We start from the raw sequence: 6,377 nt of genomic DNA on the forward strand, positions 1-6,377 counted from the left end.
ATGCAAGCAGGATTACGATGAGTCTTTGAGTCAATACTGGTCTTGATTTAAGGGGCTGCTCGACGCCTGTCCCAACCATAGGATGATGGAGGCTGAGACGTTTTACTTGTTCTATGAAGGAGCTAATCCTGAGTCGAAGGACTTAATGAATTCCTCGAGCGGGGGGAGAATTTTACAAAGAACAAGGCAAGTGAAGCACGAGAGATTTTGGGAAGGCTGATCGACGCAAAGAAGGCCTATGATCACCCGCGTATCATGAGGAGAGGTTCAGCAAACGCAATCAAGGAACAAGAAGGAGAAGAAGTTGGGGACAGAATAGATCGGTTGGAGAAGGCACTTCTTAGTGCGATTGAGAAAAAGAATTTCCCGACCTCGCAGGAGAAAGAGAAGCCGCCAGGTCCAGAGGAAAATCAACTCCAGCTCTATTATGGTCCACCACCCGATGGAGAGTTCCAAGCCCAAGTAAATGCAGTGGAGAATTGGAATCAAACTAATCAGAATACAAGCTGGAATCAATGGAAGATCAAGGAGGCACCATGGAGAGACAACCCTTGTTTTAGATGGGCAGACGGAAACCAACAGCTCCAGCTACAGTACCCAGGTCCAGCAGAGAACCAGCAGAACTGGCCTAACCGTGGTCAGGAAGTACCCCAGCATAATTCAAACTGGTCAGGGAAAAACCAGGAAGGATCGAATAATTGGAGTTATCGCAATCAAGGGGACCAGTCCAATTGGAACAACAGGAACCGAGCTCTTATGTGCCGCCACATCAGAGGAACGCCACCGGATACAATCAGAATTTCCAGCATGCACACCAAGGAAATCAAGGGGCAGGGAACCAGTTCAGCAACAATCAAGGAGGTCAGGGTAATTATCGCCCAAATCAGGGGAGCGGACCGAGCCACAATCAGGGGTCAAGTTCAAATCAATCGAACCACAAGCCTCCGAGGAATCTAGATGAGATGGTACATGACCTAGTCAGCTCTCAACAACACATGCAGAACAATATGCATGCAAACAATGATGTGGTACACAAAATCCAAGATGCTCAACAAGAGCATAAGTCTGCTATGGATATGTTGGGCAAAGAAATGTCGCAATTGGCCACTTCGTTGAATGAAATGAGGGGACACGAAGGAAGGATACCAGCTTCAGTAAAACCACCTGACCGGGCAAATATTAGTCAGATAACTTTGAGGTCAGGACGGGGCTATGAAGGTCCGGTGATGAGAAAAGATGAGAGTACACCTCTATTAAAGAGCAAGGAAGGCAAGACCCCTGACCTGGAGGGATACTGAGGTAAGCAATGTCAGAGTAGAAGACGGTCTTCAAAAAGGGGATCTGGAGAAACCACTGCCTCGGATGGCCGATCCATTTTTCTTAGACCCGGAGCCTGAAGTGGAGATTGAGGAAGGAAAGAAAGAAGTCGGTGAGTCATCCGTCTCAGGTCTGGCAGGGACGTTGAAGCGTACGAAGCCATTCCCTCATCGAGGGGAAGCCAAAAAGAAGAAGGACGACACCGAAGACATCATGGAGATTTTCGGCAAGCTGGAGATCAACCTGCCCTTCCTACAAGCTTTGAAGCTGCCTACATTCAGTAAATTTATTAAAGAATTCATAGCAGGAAAGAGCAAGCTCGAAGGGAAAATAGTAATTGGAGAAAATGTGTCGGCTGTGATACAGAAGAGGAGGATGCCATCAAAATGCACAGACCCAGGTATGTTCACTTTGCCTATTTCTCTGGGTGACATTAAAATTGAGCATGCTATGTGTGATCTAAGAGCTTCGATAAATGTGTTACCACTTTCGATATATAAGAAGTTGATAGGAGTGAGTCTGGTGGATACGAAAGTGGTAATTCAGTTAGCCGATAGAACATGCATTTCACCCGAAGGTGTGTTGGAGAACGTGATAGTGAAAGTGCATGATTTTCTGTACCCAGCTGATTTTCATGTGATAAAAATGAGTGATAATGAATCTGCTGAGTCTAGCGGAGTACTATTAGGGTGACCATTCTTACGCACCGCTAAGACTATAATAGATGTGTTTGATGGAACAATATGCCTGGATTATCATGTGGAAAAATATACATTTAACATCGATGAAGCCATGAAAAAACCATTGGATGTTGAGAATTTGCATTCTGTCGATGTCATTAACCCCCTGGTCCAGGAATATCTTGAGACTGAATTAATGCAGGAACAGTTTCACAAGTCGGAGCTGAGCCAGTCTGTTGATAAGGAGGTGGCAGGATGGTGTGAAACCCTATTAACTCGGAACCTGACAGATGAACAGATCAATGAAGCGATCATGGCATTCTGCCACCAACCACTGTCATTCGAGTCTACGGGGTCTGTTCAGGTGAAAGGTCCAGACGAGGGAACAAACTTGGATGAGATAGCAACAAAGAGTCTGGAGAAAAACCCCCTGCCCCAGGAAGCCATCACACCTAAGAAGGAGTTGAAGAAACTACCCGAGACACTGAAGTATGCCTACCTTGGGGAAGATGAAACATTCCCAGTGATCATCAACAGCTACTTGACAATGGAGCAGGAGAATGATCTATTGGAAGTAATCCGGAGGAACAAGAAGGCCATAGGTTGGACGCTCTACAACCTGGTGGGGATCAACCCTGATCTTTGCATGCACCACATCCGACTGGAAGAGGGGGCGAAGGCGCGTAGAGACCCACAGCGCAAGCTAAACCCAAACATGAGGGAAGAAGTTCTGAAGGAAGTATTGAAGTTGCTATCCTTGGGGATTATTTACTCCATTCCAGACAGCGAATGGGTCAGCCCAGTTCACATGGTACCAAAGAAGTCAGGGATACAAGTTGTGGAAAATGATTAGAATGAATTGGTGCCTACTAGATTGGTGACTGAATGGAGAATGTGCATCGCTTACAGGAAGCTTAATTAAGCCACTAAAAAGGATCATTTTCCTTTGCCCTTCATTGACCAGATGTTGGAAAGGTTGGCTGGAAAGCAATATTTTTGCTTCCTGGACGGATACAGTGGATACTTCCAGATATATGTGGATCCGGAAGATCAGGAAAAGACAACTTTTACCTGCCCGTTTGGTACTTATGCGTATAGAAGAATGTCGTTTGGATTGTGCAATGCACCAGGAACATTCCAGCGCTGTATGATGAGCATCTTCTCAGACCTGTTGGAGGTATGCATTGAAATTTTTATGGATGATTTCACGGTGTATGGAAATTCCTTATATGCATGCTTGGCCAATTTAGATCTGGTATTGAGAAGGTGTCAAGAGAAGAATTTAGTCCTAAACTTCGAAAAATGTCATTTCATGGTACCTGAAGGAATAGTCCTTGGTCATGTAGTCTCCAAGAGAGGGATTCAAGTGGATAAAGCCAAGGTGGATGTAATCTCGAAACTACCCTACCCCACGAATCAGAAGGAGGTTAGAGGGTTCCTAGGTCACGCAGGTTTTTATAGGAGGTTCATCAGGGATTTTGCAAAAATCGCCCAACCGCTAATGAATCTCTTACACAATGATGCGGAATTTGATTTTGATGAAGGATGCAAAAAGGCATTCCAGATGCTGAAGGATAGACTTGTCTCTACCCCGATAATCCGCGCACCAGACTGGAATTACCCCTTCGAAGTAATGTGCGATGCGAGTGATTTTGCAGTAGGAGCAGTCCTAGGTCAGAGGATTGACGAAAAAAGCTATGTCATTTTTTATGCCTCGAAGACCCTCAACCAGGCTCAGAAGAACTATGATACCACGGAGAAAGAGATGCTGGCAGTGGTGTACTCATTCGAGAAATTTCGACCGTATCTGCCACGGAGAAAGTTTTGGACAGTGGATTTTATTGGCCGACTCTGAACAAAGACTCTTTTGAGTTTTGTCAAGTATGTGAAAGATGTCAATTGACCGGGGAAATTTCTAGAAGAGATGAGATGCTGCAAAATCCGATAATAGTTTGTGAGATTTTCGATGTTTGGGGCATGGACTTTATGGGCCCTTTCCCATCTTCATATGGGAATACATACATTTTGGTTGCGGTGGATTATGTATCCAAATGGATAGAAGTAAAGGCTACACCCACCTGCGAGTCAAAGGAGGTAGCTAAATTTCTGCGGGCCAATATTTTCAATAGGTATGGGGTGCCCAGAGCCATCATCTCGGACCAAGGTACGCATTTTTGTAACCGCACAATAGAAGCTTTGATGAGAAAGTATGGTGTGCATCATCGTTTAGCTACACCCTATCATCCCCAGTCGAATGGTCAAGCGGAGATTTCGAACAGAGAAATCAAACACATCTTGGAAAAGACGGTGAACACCACAAGGAAAGATTGGAGTAAGCACCTCGACAATGTTCTCTGGGCATACAGGACTGCTTACAAAACGCCAATCGGGATGTCACCATACAGACTAGTGTTCGGGAAGATGTGCCATTTGCCCGTGGAAGTGGAGCATAGGGCTTATTGGGCTGTGAAAGAGATGAACATGAAGGCACATGACTGTGAAGAGGAACGGAAACTGCAGCTACAGGAATTAGAGGAACTAAGACTGGAGGCATTCGACTCGGCCATGTGGTATAAAGAAAGAACAAAGCTCTGGCTTGATAAGAATCTCCGAGTCAAGGAACTTCGAGTAGGGCAGAAAGTACTCCTTTTTCAATCCCGGCTGAAGCTAATGCCTGGTAAGTTGAAACCCAAGTGGATAGGGTCATACACGATCGTTGGCCTTCGAGCAAATGGAGCTGTAGAGATTCAAGGAAGCGCCCCAAACTCAGTTCCTTTCCTGGTAAATGGGCACAGAGTGAAGGTATACAGAGATAATACAGATATGCATGTGGTGGAAGAGGCCACTACATGCATCTGCTATTATTTCTTAGGATGGTCAGGCAAGTGGATATTCTCAATGAATTCCAAGGTCAAGTAAAGTGGGGAACAAATTTTTTTTTTTGCACTGACCTAGGAAATCTTGGGGATACTCATTTGCTATGTAAGTAGTTTAGTCGCTTTCTAAAAACATGAAAATCTAAACAAATTTAAAATTTTAATCTTCCAAAAATATTTTGGTGTTTCATTGGGGAAATTGCTTTGTCACTCATGATCTCCGACCCTGGAATTTGGTGTTTCATTTCTTTTGTTCTAAATTGCTAGGGAGAGGAAGAGCCTTGCAGATTGGAGGGAAGGCGGTTGCCTTTTGAAATTCGAATTCCGCTTTTCGAGGAACGTACGGTTGCTTACATCATATGGCAACCGTTCGCCTGCCACTCTGAAAAAGGCTGAAGATATTTGATTTTCAATCAGAATCAATTGTCCACTTCTCTCTCTACTCTCATAATTCTCTTTCTAAATAATTTTTCCCAAAATCGTTTCAAACCCTAACCAAATCTCCCCAAGAAATTGTGAGTTGTAGGTAACCATGAAGAAAGCACAGGGAACCACCATAAAGAAGGGAGACACAGCCACCAGACTACAGTCCGGCAAGTCGTCCGGACAACCGCTGTCTCAACCGACTTTCTCGGCGCTCGATATTCGCTCAGAATGGAGCCCGACTTTTGTGCAAGGTTCCTCTACCGTCAAAAGTCCCGATGAGGAAGCATTCTTGAAGGAACTAGAAGATAAGTTCGGAAGTAAGGAAGAGGCCGAGAAACTGTTCTCCCGTTTCTTGATGTTTTGTCAGCAACCGCCGGCAATTCCTGAGGAATCAAAGGCGCAACCACCGAGTTCAAACCTAGGGGACTCCAAAACCCTAGATCAGACGCATGCAGCAACTGGGCCGAACCCAAACAGTGCAGAACAGGGAAAGGGCGGTAGTGGACTCGAGGAGGAAAGCGTCAGCGGATTTGCAGACGAAATTGAAAGGATGGCGGTGGATTATTCGGCGGATAGAATCGCGAGGGAAGGTAATGCATCTGCCGTACAATTAGTGGAAGGGGAAACACCGGTGATTGAGTCTGTGAGGGGGGAAACCCCTGTTTCTAAGAATGTGGAGGGGGGGGAACCCCGACTGTGTATGTGGAGGGGGGGACCTCGTTTGATCATGAGGGGGCAACCCCGACTTTGCTTGTTAAGGGGGAAACCCCAGTTGTGTCCGAGGGAGAAATCCCTAACAAACCTGAGGAGGAGACTCCGATTAAATCAACGGGGGAAACCCCAGTTACGTGTGCTGAGGGAGAAATCCCTAAGAATTCTGGAGGGGACGAGGTCCCCGTTGATATTGCAGGACAGAGGCCCGAAGAGGGCGGGCCGTTGGAAGTAGTGGATCTGGAGAAAGAACCAGAGGACTCACCTGCTGATCCGCGGGCGTCAAGGAGAATGGTCCGGCGAAGTTTGCTGGACGAAGTAGAAGAGGATGACCAGACGAAGAGATCAGGATTCCTGGCCCCGGGGG

This window comes from Salvia hispanica, chromosome 4, assembly GCF_023119035.1.
Source record: "Salvia hispanica cultivar TCC Black 2014 chromosome 4, UniMelb_Shisp_WGS_1.0, whole genome shotgun sequence".
In the NCBI taxonomy this organism is placed as follows: Eukaryota; Viridiplantae; Streptophyta; class Magnoliopsida; order Lamiales; family Lamiaceae; genus Salvia; species Salvia hispanica.